This window comes from Meriones unguiculatus, chromosome 1, assembly GCF_030254825.1.
Source record: "Meriones unguiculatus strain TT.TT164.6M chromosome 1, Bangor_MerUng_6.1, whole genome shotgun sequence".
NCBI classification, from domain to species: domain Eukaryota; kingdom Metazoa; phylum Chordata; class Mammalia; order Rodentia; family Muridae; genus Meriones; species Meriones unguiculatus.
In genome coordinates this window covers 49371389-49391999 of record NC_083349.1, presented here as the reverse complement: position 1 = coordinate 49391999, position 20611 = coordinate 49371389, and the positions used below count along the sequence as shown (strand labels likewise).

Here is a 20611-nt window from a genome sequence, read left to right as displayed (position 1 = left end):
CTGAGTTCTAAATGGCTGAGAGCCACCAAGTGGGTGCTGGGAATCAAAACCCAGTCCTCCAGAAGAGTGGGCGTGGCCAGTGCTCTTTACTCTCCAGCCCCAAATAAACTTGCTTGGTCATGTAACTAATAAATGTGTGTGAAATCAGCTTTTACCCTATAAGACACACAAACCAAAGTCACTGTGTAGACCCACCGAGAAAGCAATCGAGGAAGTGACAGCCAACACAGTCTAATAAATTTGAAGTTTGGGGTATGAAATTTCAGTTTAGTCAATGAAGTAAAAATTAGTAACCTATCTTTGGCTTTAACTACAACCTCAGTGTGCTCTTGAATTCTAGTTTGTTCCAGAGCCATATGCCTTCTAAGCTTCATCACGAGCTCCAACTATAGCATGGATGGTTTATTTGGGAAGAGGCATGTACTGTTTCAACTATTTTTAGACTCGTTTGCCCATATGCCTAAAAAATTTCACCCCACTCAGCGATGAAATCACTTTGCCAACCTGCCAGGGTGTCTTTGTTCAAACAGGTGTAGTGGTTCAAATGTATAATCCTAGTGCTTTTCATGCTGAGACAGGAGGATAACCAAGGGTCCCTAGGCTACAGAATGAGACACTGTCAAAAGAAAAAAAATTGGACCTGAAGAACCATAGTCTGCCTACAAGCTCACACATTCTCGCTAGCATCTGTTTGCTTCGCATATGAGCTGAATGGCACATTGGTTGAAGAAAGCATTCAAGCCTAGAAGATGTGGGCACATTTTATCCTTTCCTCCACTCCTTTCTCCACTGCTCTAGACACCCACATCCTGACTTTCTCCCTATTTGTCTTAAGAATATTCCTGCTCAAGATCAGGCTTCTATTCTTTCATTGAAATAGATGTGAGAAGATAGAGGTAATCTGGTAAAGTCATTACAATCAATTTAAAAGCCAAGTTTGGTTAGCTGACTGACTCCTTTATGAGAAGGGTCATTTGTATACAAAAGAGTCATGGAAATATTTATGGTACTTTTTAATGGAAGAGTTATGACAAAAAGGCAGCTAATGAAAAATTTTTACCTATAAACTTTAAAAGAATCTTACTGCTTTTGTCATTTTCCCATGTAAAACTATACCTATATTTTAGGATTTCTTGTGAGAAGGAATTACAGTCAGAGATGTAGGTGCTGATTTTTTAAAGGCGCTGCTTTATCTGGGAGTTCCATAAAGCTTATACCTCCCTTTCAAACCCCCAACCCCAGGCAGGGGAAAAAGAAAGTTGAGAGATAAACGGGACATGACCCTCTTTACTTCTTTCTGGTGGGTAGGGGCATAGGATTTGGGGGAGAGGCAATACCAATGTCCATCATCAGGCTACCCAGAAGGCCAGATAACAAGAAAACCAGCAAGCCCAAGCACAACGAGCAGTCCTCTTCCACCTCCTCCACGCCAGCCACTGTGCTCTCTTCCTCTGGGCTACTGTAAATAGCCCTCCATGTCCTCAGAATTCAGCTGACTCCAGCTGACAAAGACCATGGCGCTGCACTAAGCAGCATTCAGCTCTGAACAAACTGAAACCTCACACTTAGGATTATAACAAAAGCATGTTTACATATCATAAACCAAAATGACCACAACACAAAGATGAACCCATAAAGCCAAGAATATGAATAATATGAAACCAAGAGTTCTTATACGTGAAGACACACGTATTTATATGATGAGATCGTAACATAGACAATCAAAAAAAACAAAGAAAAGAAACAGAAACTAGGCCCTATAACAGTGTAAACACCAGCCTTTTCACTCTGAGCTTCAGTTTCCTCATCCCTAAAATTAAGCTGTGTGAACTTCCTTCTCTCTGCTTTCCCTTCAGAGCTGGTGTTGTTAACCACCTTTGTGGAAATTTCCTGCTGTGCTAATAGTACATCTCTTGAGGACAAGCCTCAATGAATAAAGGCCAAATTATAAACCTTCCATGTATTTATATGCATAAATTAAGAACGCTAACTTAATAGTGCCCAGGTGTCAAAAACAAATGAATAAAGAACTCCTTTATGGTTCCTTTAAAGTTGAAGATGTATTTCCATAGAGCCAGCCTGAGCAAGAAAATAGCTTATGAAATTCGTATTAATGACTTCAGGGATGGTTTCTGTTTATTTAATTTTAATACAGACATACCAGTGGAGACTGTTTTATTTTCATATGAAATATAAATTGGGTAACCAAATTCAGGCAATGCTTCTGAGCAGTGTCCCTAGGAAACCTAAAAGATGCATAGAAGGTACAGAAAAAAGGAAACTTCGTTACTGTTTCTGCAAGTAGAAATAGGAGAGCGTGGCTCATATAACCTGTCTAAAACATAGTTGATTGTGGGAATTGAAGACAAAACTAATGAGCCTTTAATAGTTTAGGCCAGACTAAAAATGAAAGTGAGAACATTTGTTAGCATCCATATTGTAAGATAAACTGACAGCGTTTGGTACACACACATGTATGTATATATGTATGTATGTGTTATGTACGTGTATGTGTGAAAGTGTGTACGTGTGTATATACATATGCATATTGTATGTAACAACAATTAATGAAAAAGAGACTGTAAATTTGAAAGAGAGCAAGAAGAGGTATATGGAAAATTTTGGAGGGGAGGGAAATTATGTAATAATAATTTAAACTCAAAAAAAATAAAAGAAATATTTTTAAAAATAAAAACTTTTCATGATTTAAAAAATGTTTAAGTTTACAAGACTTGCCTAATAGCATAAAAACAACACAATCTGATATGCCAGTGCGAATGGGGGAAATGTCACGAAGCCCCACCCGTAGAGGAAGAATTGCAGTCAGTGGCTACTGAGAGGCCGAGAATCGATCTTCTCCTGAGATGAGCTCTCTAGCAGGTTATCCCATCTCAAGTGGCCAGCCCAAGAACAAGTACATCTGAGCAGCACCCAAATGGACGCAACATGTTGTTATATACATACGTGAGTATAAAATAAGAATAATTATATAGAATGTATTGGATATATTAGATATACATATGTAGATACGGTAGATGAGATCAAGACTTTGAGAAGAAGCAGGAGAAATTATGAGAACATGGAAGGAATTGGAAGCAGGCATGTGAATAGAGTATTCATTTATGACAATCTCAAAAAATACCTGAAGATTAAATTAATAAAGAAGTCAAGTTCCTTCAAGTAGGCTTGCTCCCTCAGGGAAGGGAACATGCCATTCATCCTCGTCAGCATACCAGAAGCAGTGCTGCGCACATACATGCTTAACACGTGTGGGATGAGTAAGTGAATGTCAAGTGAGAGTGGGCGCTAAGTTCCAGTTCACGAGCGGAATGAATGAATGAGGAGAGTCAGCACAAGCTCACAGCCGGAACGTATGATGCAGAGCAGAGAGGAGGAGCACGACAGAGAAAAAGATCAAGAGCAGAACAAGCTGTTCAACACAAAATGGTCATCCCTGAAAACATACATGCAAGTAGCACTATCGGGACCGAACAGGTTGTGTGTGTGTGTGTGTGTGTGTGTGTGTGCGTGTACATATAAATTGCATGCATGAAATAGCAATTAGTGAAAAAGAGACTATGAATGTGAAGGAGAGAAAGCGGGTGTATGGAAGGGTTTAGAGTGAGAACTGGGAAGAAATCTTGTAATTAAATTACAATTTAAAAAAATTTTTTGAAAAGACATTTTGTGCTGGAGTAGAGAGTGTAAACATCTGGAAGCAGCTGAGAATGAGGAAAATTATTCTGGCCCCAACTTTGCCGCTTTATGTGACCTCAGTCTGAAAATCTGACTATTTATTATTGACATTTTCTCTCACTTCTTATGGACATAAGAAATTCATCAAACAAATAGTAAGTGACTATTTCTATTTGAAGGCTGAATATCAAGAAGAAGGCCTGTCAAAAGACACAGAGACTTTAAGTATTTCCAGTTTCTCTTCAAAATCACTGCTAGGGTAAACGTGCATTCTGCCATTATTTAGAAAATGCCGCTTTCTGACGTGTAGTATGGTAGACATGGGTAAAAATTTCCATATGTTAGTGGAGTACTTTGAGGCATAATTTATGAAAAGCAATTGGAAAGCGGTGAAAATTTTAGAATCACTCTGTTTTCAGTATTGCTAATGGCTCCCTGCCTCTTGTTCATATCTCTGCCCTTTGCCATCTGGTTTTGATCATAGTCCTTTCTGCAAACCACCTTTCTTAAGGTCACACATGACTGCCTCATCCTAATTGGTTGATGCTTCTTTTTCAGAACCTTTGCCGTTGCTCTTGATACTCTTGATACTATTAAAAGATGTCACTTCCCTTGGTGTTGTGGTTAATAGATGGTTTGTGCCCTCTGATACCTTTGTTAAACTTTGATTGCTTTATTGGGTGTTTGATCAACAGTGCTTGGAGGCAGCCTCATGGGAAGTATTCGGATCATGAAGATAGAACTTCATTAATGGACTGATGTCTTTCGAATGAGAGTGATCTCTCACTTATATATGGCTAAACTGTATACATTGAGAATGGATTATTATTTTGTTATAAAAGAGAGCTCAGCCTTGGTTTTGTTTGTTTTGTTTCTTTGTTTGTTTGTTTGCTTGCTTGCTTGCTTTCTCTTTTCTTGCTTCCATATTTGCCATGTGATCTCTAGGTCTTCACCAAAAGTCAAAGATTAAGCCACGCAATCTGGAACTCTCTGGCCTTTCTGGCCTCCAGAACTAGAAGCCAAAATAAACTGCCATTCTTTATAAATTATCAATATCAGGCTCCATTTTCACAACAAAATACACTAAGACACCTGATCCCAAAATTTATGAAACAAACTTGGAGCCACAGGTATGTGAATACAGATCTCCTGATTGATATGAACCTGAACTTACTACTCAAACTATGTCAGTCTCTCCACCTGTACGGTAAGCTAAATATAGCTTCATTCAGTAGCCTTCCTAGAGTGAGGGTTTCCTGAGAAGGCCTGAAACCTGGAGTAAAATAATAGGATAAACACAGAAACTGTTATTGTGGTTCCCCTTCCCTTCGGCCACACTGCTTTGCTTTCAGCTCTCTTCACTCCTTCTGGAATTATTACATTGCTCACCTCATCTACACTTCTGCGTGGTCGCATTGTCTACTGGGCAATAATATCAGATATAATTGGTTCATGTTATATTCCTTCTTAGAGTGCTTTGGAATGTAGTGAATTGTAGAACAAGCAGACACCTAAGAATGATGTAACTATATACATATATATACTTGTATATAGCCATAAACAACTATATACTTCTCTATATATGGCTATATGTTTATAACTATATACAACTACACACACACAATTATATGCATAGTTCCATCTCTTCAGCCTCATTACTCACAACAACTTTTCTCACCCTTTTCTTTGCCCATGTTGAATGACATTCTGGAGTTCTCCATGTACTCACACACCTCTATGTCTTTGCACGTAATCCTTGCTCAACTTGGAATAACGTTTTCCAAGAATTCCTGTTGGAAATTCTCTGTGCATCTTCAAGATTAACATCACCAGTATATTTTTTAAATTCTTTTAGAACAATGACAGCTCTCTCTCTTTCTCTGAAATGATACTATCATGTGATCTGCAGTTAACTAATAATTGTCTAGCCAGTCTCCCCAATTAAAGTTCTTCTTAAAGAGGGAATATATCTTTGGGTTCAGTTCTCTTCATGGGGTCTGAACCACAGAATGCATAATACATGTGTGTTGGTTTAGCTAGATAAGTAGCGAATCTTAGTGCTTTGGTGAAGAAAACTAGAATGTATTATTTCAGTCAGTCTGAATATGAAAGCAAACAAATCAGAATTAGGTGTGCAGATTGAGAAATCAATGATGAAATCAATGTGAAACAGCATTAAAGTTTACCTCACACATATGTGTACGTGTTTATTTTCCTCGTGATCCATCGAGAAAACATTTTACTTTTTGAAAATCTAAGAAAAGTATAAGTTTACATGTACGCTCTAAAACATGGAGGAATGATTAAATATAAATTACTTGGAACATAAAGAGTGAGGTCAGGTCACAAGGATTGACATGATGTTGGCTAATAAACTGTGCAGTCAATGATCAACTCCTGAATATCTCACTGATGGATGAAAAACAGCACAGGTCATTACAGGAAATAGCACTGTCTTTTGAAATCATGGAAATTCATCCTGCCCTGCAGCAGAATTCTATAAGTCTAAGCCAAGCCATGAATCAACTCCAAAAGAACAATAAGAAAATCATGTATCTTTATGATTTTTAATCTCTTTTGAAAGATTCATTTGAAGTGATTATTTGGTTCTTGGGCTAAGTTCAAGAGGAGTCCCTGTGCCACACTAGAACGGGGCTTGTGGTGCTGCCTTTCTAAGGGCCTCAAACTGTTACATTTTAACACAGATCACTGATTTTAATGCTTAAACTTCACAATATTTTTACAGGGATTGTGGTTGTTGTTGTTGTTGTTGTTTTTTATTCCACATCATGGAATTGAAATTATAATTTGGCTTCAGTGGCCAGACATGATTTCTTGTTTGCACTTAGTCAAAGATGTAGAGAGGAGGTGATAAATTCCAGAGCTGTAGTTCTCTGGAACACTTATGGTACGTAGGTCAAATTCAACTTTTAGTTTCTGAAGCCATGACCAAAAAAGAATGATGTGAGAAAAGATAAAACCGCCATAGGGTGAAATAATAAACTCAATTATTATTAATAATTAATTATGTTGATTATTATTAAAATATCAAAGTCAGACTTACTAGAACTATAAATATGTTTGCGAACTCATTAAAATATTTTTGTCTACTTTATTTGTAATACAAATATGAAAAACCATTGTAAAGGGAATTTTTTGGCTGTTTTTATTCAGTCCCTTAAGGAAGTAACGTACATTTTGTGATACAGTGGAAATGACCTGTGATCTGTAACTAATTTCTTATAGAAAAGCACAGAATATGGGCTATCACCATTGAAGACAGAGACCCTGATGACTCAGAGACACATTCTGGGCTCTATTTAAATCATTTGAAATGGAAATGAGTGATTCACGTGTGTGATGGCTCTAGAGAAGTAAGAAAGGAGTCGTGATTCACCTACCACTAGTCCGTGGGCTTTGTTCTCATGGCACAGAGAAGAGGGCTGCATCTCTAGCACCTTGGATGCATGTTTTTGCACAGGTTCCCTTCTAGATTTGGGATCCCAATGGAAAACAAGGCTGATTAAATCAGCTTCCTAGTGGCTTTACTGTGAGAATATTCATATATGATATCAGAAAGTGCGAAGTCATTGACGGGACCTGGTGGCCTCAGGGCACATTCAACTAATAACTAAAGGACATTGTGTATAGACGATTATTTGCTCGTCTGCAGTAACACGGTTAGTTTACACAACAGATGGTTTCCTAAAACTGAACAGTTTTGTGTAAAGTAACATTTTTGTGAACTGAATCACATTTCCTATTTACCTAAGCTTCATTTTACTAAATAGCTCCTTTTTTTTTAAATAATTTTTTTTATTTTTTTTTATCAGTTACATTTTATTAACTCTGTATCCCAGCCGTGTCCCGATCCCTCATTCCCTCCCAGTCCCTCCCTTCCTCCCTCATCTCCACCATGCCCCTTTACAAGTCCACTGATGGGGGGACCTCCTCCCCATTCATCTGATCCTGTTTTATCAGGTATCTTCAGGACTGGCTGCAAAGCCCTCCTCTGTGGCCTAACAGGACTGCTCCTCCCTTCGGGGGTGGGGAGACCAAAGAGCCAGTCATTGAGTTCCTGTTAGAAATAGTCCTTGTTCCCCTCACTTTGGGAAACCAATTGGTTACTGAGCTACCACAGGCTACATCTGAGTGGAGGTTCTAGGTTATATCCATACATGGTCCTTGGTTGATAGTCCTAACTGACGTTTTATTCTCAGCACATTATTCAAGAAAAAAATATACCGTTAATTTAAAATAAATTCTCAGAGAAAAATAGAGTTTACTACTATGCCCAGTGGAATCTTTTTTGAGTAAGGAGAGCTATTAAAAAATAAATAAAATATTTCTAAGTTAAAAATTACATGCATAAATACAGTTTGCTCATACAATTGTCTTAGTCTATGTTGGTGCTATAATACACTACCTTAGACTAGGTGTTTTATATAAGCAATGAAATGTGTTGCTTAGATGTCTGAGGGCCAAGAACTGCAAGAACAAGAAGCAAGTAAGTTCCGTATCTGATGAGCTCTTGTGTTGCACAGAGGGCACCTCTTTCTCCGTCCCCACAGGATAGAAAGGGCAATACAGCTTTCTGGATAGGGGCGTTCATCTCACATGTGCAGGATCTTCTGGAAGACCCTAACTGTTTATGCTATCACATCATATTCCAAAATGATGTCCGCATGCTTACACGTTATACACAGAGACAGAAAACCAAGCTTTCACATCATAATAAACACATTATACACAGAGACAGAAAACCAAGCTTTCACATCATAATAAACACTTTCACAGGGCCACCACATTTATCTTTTCACAATACACTTCGTACACATTTCAGAAACCTTTAGCTGAGATGAGGAAAATATAAACTTTTTAGCTACTACGTTTATGTAACATGCTTAGTCTCCTTAAGAACTTCCCTCTTTTGTTGTTAGTCATCACACTGGTGGGATTGGGAGTGAGGGAAGAGACAGACACACAAGAAAAAAGAAATCCAGCAAAACAGTGGAGAAGACCGACTGCAGAGTCAGAGTTCATATTAATAATGGTTTCCTCAAGAGGAAGCATGTTTGTGCTGTTTGTTAGCCCACTCTGCAAGTCAGGTCACCAGTGTTATTTGCATTTTATACACATAGACAGATTTCTAATTGTTTTTATAAATTAATTTTTTTATAATTTATTCACTTTGTATTCCAGTTATAGCCCCTCCCTCATCTCATCCCGGTCCCACCCTCATTCCTTCTTCCCCCTAGCCCCTAACCCCCTAGGCCACAGAAAGGGGGAGTCCTCCTCCCCTACCATCTGACCCCAGCCTAGCAAGTCTAATCGGGACTGCCTGCATCCTCTTCCTTTGTGGCCTGGCAAGGCCACCCCACCAGGGGGGAGTGATCAAAGAGCAGGTAGCAGAATCTATGTCAGAGACAGTCCCTACCCCTCTTACTAGGGAACCCACATAGAGACTGAGCTGCCTCTTGGCTACATCTGAGCAGGGGTTCTAGGTCCTGTCCGTGCATGGTCCTTGATTGTGTTATAGAACAAATACTGGTACTGAAAATAGAGAATCCAGAAAACTTTCAAAGAAGGGTCAGCTATCCTTTTGCCCTGCTCTTGGGTCTTTGGCAACAGCTGTGGTTGGGCAGCAGTGGCTCCTGGGGATGTGGTTGTCCTCTGTTCACCACTGTATTCTTAGTTCTCAGTTCTCAGGCTGCTGATTGAGCTAAAGGTGCCCTTTCTTCGTTTGTTTTATTCTCCTCTTGCTTTTCCTCTTGTAATTCTACCTGTTTAACTCTCATTCTCCTTTCTCCTTTCTGCCAATAGTCTCTGCAGGAAGACATCCATGAATAATGCTGCTACCTTTCTTTTTCTGATCCTCTTTCCAAAGAAAGAAAGAAAGAAAGAAAGAAAGAAAGAAAGAAAGAAAGAAAGAAAGAAAGAAAGAAAGAAAGGAAGGAAGGAAGGAAGGAAGGAAGGAAGGAAGGAAGGAAGGAAGGAAAGAGAAAAAGAAAAACTACAAAAGTGTAGCTGTAGAAAACTAAATCTCAATTGAACTCAACCCCAAAACATAAGTAGACCTTCCATGTTGCATTCCTGCCTCCATGAGAGGAAAACTGTCACACTCAAGAGCACGGATGTTGTGTTTCTCATTGACTGTGAGCTTGCAGATAACGCATGCATCTAGGCTTTAAAAACAATTTTTGATGTTGATGATTATGATGGTTCAAGGGAGCAGGAAATTGAAAGAGTCAGAGAAAAAATGAATCCTGATCTTTGTCTGACAGATTTGTATCTGTAGTCCACAACAAAGCAATTATTTTTACCCACATCTATGAGATTTGAACATAAATCACCAGATATGCATCATTTAGTTGTCCTTAAAACTTCAAGAAAGCTGTGCTAAAGCCATCCCAATGTAGCCCTCTTCTCTGTACTTAGGGATCCCTGGAGAAAAAACATTTTCAATTTTCCAGGTGCCAGGAAATTTTTTTCTAAGCCTCACTATAATTCTTCCTCTGTGGTGTAAGCCCCGACTCTGCCCAGCTGACTGAAGCGGCTCCTTATCTTCATCTGGAAAATATTTCTTTGCCTATTGAAGATTGTTATTACAGCTTCCCTCCGCTCTAGCATTCAACGGGCCACGTGAGTTCAGTTTTCTTAGAGTTGCCTAATTCGTGACTCAGAAGACTCGTATGTCTTTCAGGTGCTCCTCAAGTCCATGGCATTAGGGCTGAGTTACCAAATAAAGTCGGTAGAATCCGGGTAATGCTGTGCCCGGTGTCTGGGTCACCTTGGTCTCCCTTGCTGCAGTTATCTAAAAAACTGGTTGCCGTGTGCCTGTGTTGTCTATCGCTTACTGCTGTTGTGTATGTTTCTGGTGTTATGGTCTGTAGACCATCCCCAGAATGCTCGAGTCGTGTTTTCCCCATCTCTAATTTAAATTAACTGATTCTAATGAATTAAATCCCATTGAACTAAGTTTGATTCCAGTGACCCACAGAGTAGAAGGGGAGAGCCGACTCCTGCTAGCAGTCATCCGACCTCCACATGTGTGCCGTGGTACATGCATATACACATACACCATATGCAATGATAATAATTAATAAAGGAGTGCATCCGATTTTATTTTAGTAGTTTCCCTGGGCGTAGAGTTAACCTCTAAGGGTTATATATAGTGTATATCAATTCACTTTGGGCTTTATTAACTTCAGTAGGATACAAACTCTTTCTTCCCGTTCATTATCTGCGCCTCTCCTAGTGCTTTTATGGTCCTACAAACCACATATTTAATATGTTATGCACATATCAATGCACATTTATAAGTATTGCTTTATATATCTGTCTTTTAAACAACATAATTACAAATACACTCATACTTTCTCATTTAGATTTGTTTTATTTTTATGACACTGACATGTTGACTGCAGCCTGAGGAGCCGCCTGCAAGATCTATTTTATGTCTCATTATGTGTATGTGGGATAAGTGCTAAGAACCCATGGGTGTGGGTGCAGGTGCCCACAGAGGTCTGCTCGCTCTGGAACTGGCGTGATAGAATTATGGGCAGTTCTGAGGCACCTGACATATGTGCTGGGAATCAAACTCAGGACTTCAAAGACAGTACACACACTTACCTGCTGAGCCATCTTTTCAGCTGCCAATTTATACTTTCTTTTACATTTCCCTCCAGTTTATATTTGCTAGTGGGTAACGGTAAAGATAACTGTTTGTTTGTTCCTTCATCTAGACTCAACTTGCTGTCTACCAGCACTTCATTTGTGCCTAAAAAATTGTCTTAGTGTTGTTTGCAAGGCTGGCCCACTGCCAATAAACTGCCTCATAATTTTAGTCATCTAAACATATCCTGGTTTCTTCCTCACCTCGAAGGATGGTTTTACTGGAACTAGAATTCTTAGCTGGTAGTCCTTTACTTTGATTTCAGCATTTTAAATATCACAGGCCATTGCATTCCATCACTCCAGCTTCTGATGAGAAATCAGCTCGGGATCTTTAAGCGTGAATCACTTCTCTTTAATCCTCCAAAATTCTCTTGGTATTTAGCTTTCAGTAGTTAGATTATGAAGTATCTAAGTGTGAATCTCTAAGACTTTTACCCTCCTTACTGTTTTGAGCTTCTTGGAATCACAAACTAACAGTTTTCATTAAACTTAGAACGTTTCTGGTTTTTCTTCATCCATTCTCCCTGCTTCCCCCTCTCGCCTATCCTTCTGTGACTCCCTCCTAGCTAGACCAGACCGTGTTCCCTGACTCTCTGAGATACCATTCAGCACCCTTTGTTTGTTCCTTTTTATCCTCAGGACCAGCCATGCTAACCGACCTTTCCTGGAGTACCCTCGTTGTTTTGTGTAACTGTTCAGAGCCTCTGCTGAGACCCTTTAACAAACGTTTCACTCCTGTTATCCCACGTCTCAGCCTTAGACTTTATATTTGAACTTTAAAGTAATTTCCCCATGCTGATCTCTACTTGTTGAGGTCATATTTTCTTTACATGCATTCTTACTTATTTCTGTGAACATAGAAAACAGATTTAAGTGTTTCCCTAGCATGTACATCTTGGTTCCTGTAGGCCAGTTTGTATTGACTGTTTTTGTATTGATGGTATACTGTGTTATAATAACTAATTTTGTTGAAATAGTACATTTAAAATAATATCACATGGCAACTCTTAAAATTTGAATCTCTCACTCCACCTTGATTAATGTTCCTATTTGTTGTTAATGTTTATTTCATTATTGCTGTCATTGTCATTGGTAGCCACCAGTGTCTCTAATACTCAATTTAGCATTTACCTAATGGTTGGACCAGAAGCTCTCTGATACCCCAGTACTTTCCAAAGAATGCTGTGTGCATTTGGAGCACACCCTCAACACACCATGGCAGTAGGAAAATTTGTTTTAGCCATCATTTTCTGTTTTCTAGAGCCATAACATTAGGTAAAATCAAAGTTTTGCATTTTTCCTAAGTATTCATACAACAGTATGCATATTCCTGGGTATTATACCCTCTATAAATGAGCAAGTGGCCTTGTAGACTTCAGTAACATGCTCGCTCTTTTTTAAATCCTCCTTTGGACATCTTTTCCCACCTTTCCCTTGAACCTTCGAGAAGCCCCTGATGTACCACAGACGCCACTCTCGGGCAGCTGTGACGTTCTCCGCCGAGTGCTTTCTACAGCTGATTGTAAATCGTTTCTGCTGGGGATTGTTCAGACTTGGTGAGTTCTGAGCGAAGTCACACATGGACAGAGCTGTGCACGGTATGTTCTCAAGGAGCCATGCATGGGGTCAGACGGTGACTATTCCAAGGAAATGGAGTTTAGGAGGGGCTCTCACCGGTTCTGCTTTCCTGTGGCTGCTGGGCTGCTGTGCCTGCTGGATGGCAGGTAGCTCTCTAGGTTATTATGAAGCGGGGAGTGAGGCGGTAATAATGAGACAAAGTAGAACCCTGACATCACTCACTGTTTAAACGGACATTCGTCTGTGTTCTTGATCAACACCCTCTGATTGCTGCAAGCCTTCAGTTCCCTGGGAGGGTTTGTAAAAGTCCCTTCTGGCCATGTTTGTTTGTTTGTTTGCATACCTGCCTATCTCCATGAAGCAAAAGTTTCCAGCATTTGTCTCTGCTGTTTCCATTCATTCCTGTGTTCTTCATAGCAAGCATTTAATGACAATCTTTACTATAGTGAAATGAAATCCACTGATAATATCACCTAGGCAAACACATGTTTTTCAGAACAATCTATGGAATTATCTAATTGTGAAGAAGGAAAGAAATCAGACACACCTATTTGTGGGTTCACTTTGAGTGGGAACCTTACAAATAACGCGACTGCAGTTGTGCCTTTGAGAGGCCTCCAGATCCATCATGCGGACACTAACGATCCTAGAATGTTTGCATTGGTGAAACAATGTGCAGCCTTCCCTGGGTTTACGTCAGATTAACATTTCTGAAAAAATCAGTGAGAAAGCGATTGGATGTTTGTTTCTTCTGTTTTGCCTTCATGTAAAACTGAATTTGGTCCTGGAACGAGGCGTTTCAGACAGGTGTTTTGTTTTGTTTTGTTTTTTGACTATGTGAATTATTGATAGAGCAGTCAAAGCCAACATGGTGTGGAACTGAGCTTCTTATCTCTTTCCCCCGAATATTAGCCTCCTGAGGCAAGCTCCTCACACATGGCCCTTAGAAACTTCCCAAACTCCCGCTAGGGGGCAGTACTGCTCCTTGACAGCCCGATTTAGACAGGCCTGCTTTAGATAAGCTGTTTGGTCATTTTCCTTTTCGGTTTTTCTTGTCTTTTAATTTGAGATGCGCCAAATTCAAAGATCGGTCTTCAACCACAAAGCTATCAGCTGATTTAAAGCAACTATGCTATGCTCATAGCTTATTCCTACTGTCTATATTCTGCTCTTTAGGAAATGTAAAACAGTTCTCAAATAATTGGAGGACATGTTGGTAGATGTTTAAATGCTCACTATCTTCTTTCTAATTTTTTAAATAGATTATTTTTACTGAATTCAGATAAACATTACTTCCCTCTATGGTTTTAAGACCATGGGTGCTTAAAACATCTTTCAAGGGATGGCTGGCCCAAAATCTGCTATTTTAGCAGGATTCCTTTTGGTGTACAATCCAGATTGCCTCCAAAAAGCCATCCCTTTATCTCCTTGAGAAGTCATGACCTGGTATACAGAACCAGTTTTGAACCTTGACGTTTTGTCAGATTCATCATGATTTTATCAACTTTAGTGATTAATATAATGATATCATAGTGAACCACGACCAAATTCTGCTCCTCAGTTCTGATCATGACTGTAAATACAGCTGTGAGTGTTGTAACTGCCATCATCTTCATCTGACCTTTGACATTAAATGCCCAGTCAGTATTGCAAGGTGATATAAATAGTCTGGCCCCAGTGTTTCATTCTAATGAATTTCAGACCACAGTCCCTTACACACTTGCTCTTCTGCTACAGAACCTTTTTGCTGTATCCCTAACTCTGTAAGCAGATATCCTGAGGCATATATTTCTTTTAGTCCCCAAACAACAAGAACACCCTACATGGTGATGATATCATTTATATAAAAGTTGATCTGTTTATATCTATCCAATCACTTGATCTCTAGATAAAAAGATGGGAAGAGGGAGGGTGAAGGAAGGAGAGAGGGAGGAATGAAGGAAAGGTGGGAGGAAAAGAAAAAAAGGAAGGAAGGAAGGAAGGAAAATCTTTTTTTATTCCACCAGAGGGCACCATGACAATTTTTCACTTGCAAAAGATACGTTAATAGGCCAGCTAAAAATTTTCCAGAATTGGAATGTTGAAATAAGTGAGCATAATTAAAGCAGCAATACCTTGACCAAGACATTGGTTCAGGTATGACTTTAAAATCCCTGTGGGGTGATTCGTTTTGCTAAGGATGTGTTAACCTTTCAGAGACACAATTTTAGCAGATCAAAACACCATAACAACTTATATGACCATTGGATAATAACCTACATTGTTACCATAGCCCAAGCCTGAATTGAAACAAAATTTTCTTCTCCTTTCCAATATTTTTTAATGTTAATAACTCTACAACACTTTCTAAGTGACAGCAGTTTATTAGTGATCACTTCTAAATGAATTCTGAGGTAACAGGAAGCCCTACAGGAGCCCTCTCCATAGTTGTTGATACAGAAGTGACATGGAACACAAAGACTGCTAAAGCTCCAGAGCTCATGTATTCATTTGTTCACCCACTCATTCATTCCTTCATTCAGTGCAGCTATTAAGAACCCACTATGTGCTACTTTCCTGGGCCTCTAATAGTGTGAGAAATACTACATTTTCCCTCAATGGAACTTGACGTATAGACAGACATATAAAAGAAGGGCTAAGAAGTCAAATCAAAACAACTTTCTAACTGAGAAATTAACAGGAAGCAAGTAAAAAGTTTTCATGAAAGAAAATAATGGGGAGCTTAGACCAGCTTGTACGAAAAGCCCTGTGTGGGTGACATGAGGTAGGAGGAAGGCCCTGCGGTGTGGCGAGGTGAAGACAAGAAGCAGCGTGACTGAAGGTCCTACCCTGGCGAGAGAGAGGCTCTGCTCTGTGGACACAAGAAGGCCTCTGAGTGGGAGCAGTGTGTCCTGGACACAGCCGCTCAAAGTAAACTCAGGATGAAACATTTATTATTAGTGTCACTTTTAAGCATTTGACATGTTCCTAAGAATTGATTTGGCAGGATGAAAATGAAGTTAGGGCAGAGAGGGTATTAAAACAAACAAACAAACAAACAAAAACTGGAGAAGGGACACACCAGTACAGTGGCTGGGAGGAGAAAATGGTGGCGAGGGGTGTAACACGAGCAACCTGCCTTAAATGCTTTAGAGATGGCATCGACAGGCCTTACCGAGGCGTTGCAGATGGGCAGAGAGTTGAGATCAAAATGACTTGCCAGTTTTTAGCTGAAACAGCGGGGTAAATGATGGTGCTCTTGGCTCAGCCTGAGACCAGGGTGGCTCCGACTTACGCATAAAAGCACTGTGAGCCATCCCGGGTAAACGTTCGTACTGAGCACTCAAGGTCCAGCCTCATTTATACCACACTCATCCCTCTCCCTAATGTGCCCAGATGCTGCCTGGGCGGTGTTTGCCACTGCCGAGCATCGCAGAAGGTCAGGGAGCAGCCAGCCCTTCACCCTTTCCGCACTGAACTGTAGGCTGCTGTGGCTGCTGGTGTTCTTTCCTGTGCTCAGAATCTTGGCTCTCTGTCCTCAAAAATAACTCCAAATTATCTCCAGAGACCCCAGTGTCAATAGCCCTGGGTTTGAGGCAGGCAGGTGACCTCAGCCTCTTATTTATTTATTTTTCTTACTAGCTGTGCAACCTGGGGAATGTCATTTTCACTTCTGGTATCCTTGAAGTAAAGGCAGTATCAGTGATTATATGTAACCCATTTTGTAAACTGTAAGCAGTTACGTAAATAGTTATTTTTGTTCTCATTTTCATCTCAGCTGCCACCTTTGTTACAAATAACCTGCCATTCATTTTGCTCTGTTCCCTTCCCTTTTCTTCTTGCCTGCTTCTACCTCCTGTCCTTTCTGCCAGATAAATTTGCTTCCCCGCAAAAGGCTGATTATTTGGAGACATCATCACTAGCCAATCAGAGCTCAGTATTCCTTCTGGCTGGTAAACCAATCAGATACAAGCTCCAGGTCTTCTTTCAGTGTTGCTAGGGTTTCAGGTCTACTTCTAAAAGCTGGCTTGCTTGCTGCTGGTTCACTCTGTCCCTCTCTCCCTCCCTCCCCACCTCTTTGCTCTCCGAACCCTTTCCCTCCTCCCATCTTTTGGGTTTGGAGCAATTCCAAACGCTTAAGCCTTCCGGAAGTTTGGGTTATTATGAATAAGCAAGATTTAACTGTGTATTTTTTCCCTTGAGAAACAGAGGGCAGCTCTTCTATGTTCGATTTTTAAAGCATGTGTTTTAGCAGCTTAATGTCCCTTGGCTCCATAAAACAAAATTTAGTTGTGTTTAAGGGAATTTTTTGGTGCACAGTGACTTTTTTTCAGATGAGTAGAACATAAACTGGCATTAAATTTTGCAGCAAAATGTCCTATCACTTGAACCTCATCGGGCTTAACAGGATGAATTTTAAGTATTTTAAAGCTCTTCCAGTTTTAACTGATAACGTATGATAACATCTGACAGCATCTCTGTCTTGAACTTTCCGTGACGGGATTACTGGAGAAAACCACTGGTCAGCAGTGATGCGGACTCTCACCTTACTGCTAAGCGGATATCCCTTCCCTCACCTTTGGCTCATCGATGGACCCACGGGCCCCCTTTAAACGCTCTCTAGCTGGAAGTGTGACACGATGCCCTAAACGCAAACTGGCTGTGCCTTTCACAAACATACATACGAGCAATGCCAACTTGATTAGGAAAACAACAACACAAGTTATGTCTTTCTCATAACCTTTGCTACATGCTTTAAAACTGGAACAGTGTAAAGATTTGCGGGATAAAAATGACCAAAGACAGGTGGCACAAAGCCAGAATTCCGTCTGAGGCAGCTTAGAGAAGCTTAATGGTTAACAAAGGGGTCGCTGCCTAGGGGCTCCGACCTTTAGAACTAACCAGCTTTAAGCTTTTGGTTTTATTCCTTCAAGTCACTTCTATCAAGGAAACGGGTACTCCCTAAAGACATTACCACCCATCTATCCAAAAAGAGAAAAAAAAAAAAAAAAGAAAGAAAGAAAGAAAGAAAAAAGAAAATGTGTCAGTGCTAGGGAATATGTTCTCAGATAACATGGGCTTAGTCCTAAAGACAGTATTAATTGTTTATATAAGATTTTTTTTTTGGTTGGCTTTTAGGGAAGGCCTTGGTGTTGCTGCATATCCTGCAGGTGAAATGCATGAAATTTGGTTAACATGGTAACGGCTCTAAAAATACCTAGGCTACAGTTTAACCACAAAGTTTCCTCCTTAACGTAAAAGAGGCAGCCGCTGTCATGAGGTGTTCGAAAGTGCAACAAAAGCCATCGCCCGGCTTCGTGCAAGCAGCCCCTTAAATCAAGCCTGGCAAGGACAGCGTGCGGCCACCGGGCCTCAGAGCAGTAATTAAAGTGGTGCGAGCCCGTACGGCAAGGCGCAAGCCCGCTGATCAAAATGCCTAAGCATTCTTTCCCTGTTTCAACTCCTTCTGCCCCTACCCCCAGCAACCAGGCAGGGTGTGGCAGGGGCTCAGTCACTACCGCGTGACCACAGGGCCTCACCCGAGGAAAAGGCTGGGTCACAGAGACCCAAGGTAGCATGGAGGCCGCAGCAGTTTTCCCAGGATGCTCTGCACCCGGCTCAGGCGGAGGGTGCGAGATCGGCAAAACTGCTCATTTGATGTTTTGCGCATGAGGCCCTTGCTTGATAGAGGCAAACGGTGGTGGTGGAGGGTGTGACCTTTCCCTGGAGGCCTTTTCAGTTACCCAGGTCAGGCCCTTCTGAACTCTGAGTCTTCTTTCAGGGTTAAGAGATTTCTTAACAAAAATCAGTCTATCTGGGTTGCATGGTTTGGTAAATGAAACTAGTGACACCCACTTAAACTAGAATTTCAGATAAACAATGAATAATTTATTTAGTGAAAGAATGTCTGGTGCAATATTTGGGATATACTGAAGAAATTCATTGTTCATCTGAAATTCAGATTTGGGTGTCATGAATTCTGACAGCTCTAGTAAAAAGAAAAAAAAAAAACCCTTCCATTCCTTTTCTTCCTCACAGTCTTCTCACCTTCCAATACCCAAATAACATGTCCTTTTTGCTTAAGGTCTGTAGTTTTGGCTTATTTTGTTTTTCTTTGTTTTTGCCTCATCCTGGAGGTAGGGAGGTGAAGGGGCAGCCGCTGGGCTCATTCTTACCTCAGTGCTGGATGCTTTTGCTGCATGGCATTTTTCTAATATTTTATTTTATGTGTGTGGCGCCTTGCCTGCAGGTGTGCCTGTGTACTCTGTGTGTGCCTGGTGTCTGCAGGGGCCAGGAGAGGACATCAGATCCCCTAGGACAGGAACAGGAGTGAAGGGTGGTCCTGTGGGTGCTGGGAATAGAACCTTGGTCCTCTGAAACAGCAGCCATTGCCTTCCCTGCTAAGCCTTCTCTCCTGCCGGGTGAATGGTCTTTTGGGGAGGCAGTGGGGAGCTGAAGTCTCTGTGTAACCCTGGCTGTCCTGAAACTTTCCAGGCTGGCCTTGAATTCACAGAGATCTGCCTGCCTCAGCCTTCCAGGTGCTGGGATTTAAGGTGTGTGCCACCACCAGGCTGAATGGTCTTTATAATCATCATAATATTGTATGTGATATGCTACTTAGAGCCCACCTCATAGATAAGGATGCTGGGCTCAGGGAGGGCAAATGACTTGACCAAGGTCGTACAGCTAACAAGTACCAAAGCCAAGTGAGAATGACGCTGGGTTGCCTTGGTTACCTAGTCCACTGCATCAGGCATATTTCAAAGTGGCTTCAGTGGTTGGAGTGGTTCTCTTTCCTAACCGATGGCACAGCGCGCAGCTCATAAGTGAAAGGCACAACTCGACACCTGGATTGTGGGTCTGTTTTCCCTCAACTCATTCTAAACTACTGTGTTTATCTCCTTCCTGTGAGTGACCTTCCAACCTACTTCTGACGGCTCTTCTTGCTCTTAGAGCAAGTCTAAGCGCTCTCTGGGTGCTATATATGTTGTGATCCATATGATGTGGCCCTGTATATGATAAAAGCCACCATGTGGTCTCTAAATGGTACTGGGGCTGTGATAGCATCTTCAGCTATGATTGTTAAGGTCTCACTGACAGATTTAAAAGCCATGTCTCCTCTGTGGTGTCAAGCCATTTATTGAGAGCCACACATCCTACACTTGGCGGCTTAGAAGTCCAGATTTGAATCAGAGTTGATTGATGTATCAGTGTACAACCTTGGGAAAGACTCCGAGCCTCTATTTCTCTACTCAATAACTATGAATAGTAGGGCTTCTCTCACACAGAGGAAGGGCTTACCACATAGTAAGCACTCAACACATATAGGTAAGAAACTGGTTTGGGGAATGATCTTCTACTGGGTGTTATAGTTTGGATAGAAAATAATTCCAAATAGTTTTCTGATGAGGGCTTGGTCTCCATGTGGTGTTGCCTTGAGGAGTGACTGGATCATGAAATACCAACATCACCAATGGACTGATCCTAATTTTGGGAAATTGATACTGTGAAGGAGGCCATACTCTGGAGCGGTAATTCTCAACCTGTGGGTCGTGATCCCGTTGGGAGTCAAAAGACACTTTCGCAGGAGTCCTATACCAGATACCCCGTATGTCAGATATCATCATTACAATTCATAACAGTAGCAAAATTACAGTTATGAAGGAGCAAAAAAAAAAAA

At 40.8% G+C, this 20611-nt stretch overlaps 1 protein-coding gene and 1 long non-coding RNA gene across 4 annotated transcripts in view; one reads left to right on the top strand and one right to left on the bottom strand.

Moving 5' to 3' along the window:
- LOC132655412 (uncharacterized) overlaps positions 1-16357 on the bottom strand; it is a 163614-nt gene extending 147257 nt beyond the window's left edge. Inside the window, exon 1 of the long non-coding RNA XR_009593221.1 lies at positions 16106-16357. This is a non-coding gene — a long non-coding RNA (uncharacterized LOC132655412). The remainder of the gene's footprint in view (positions 1-16105) is intronic.
- Rnls (renalase, FAD dependent amine oxidase) overlaps positions 1-20611 on the top strand; it is a 263796-nt gene that overhangs the window by 164264 nt on the left and 78921 nt on the right. The gene's annotated exons all lie outside the window — the stretch shown is intronic.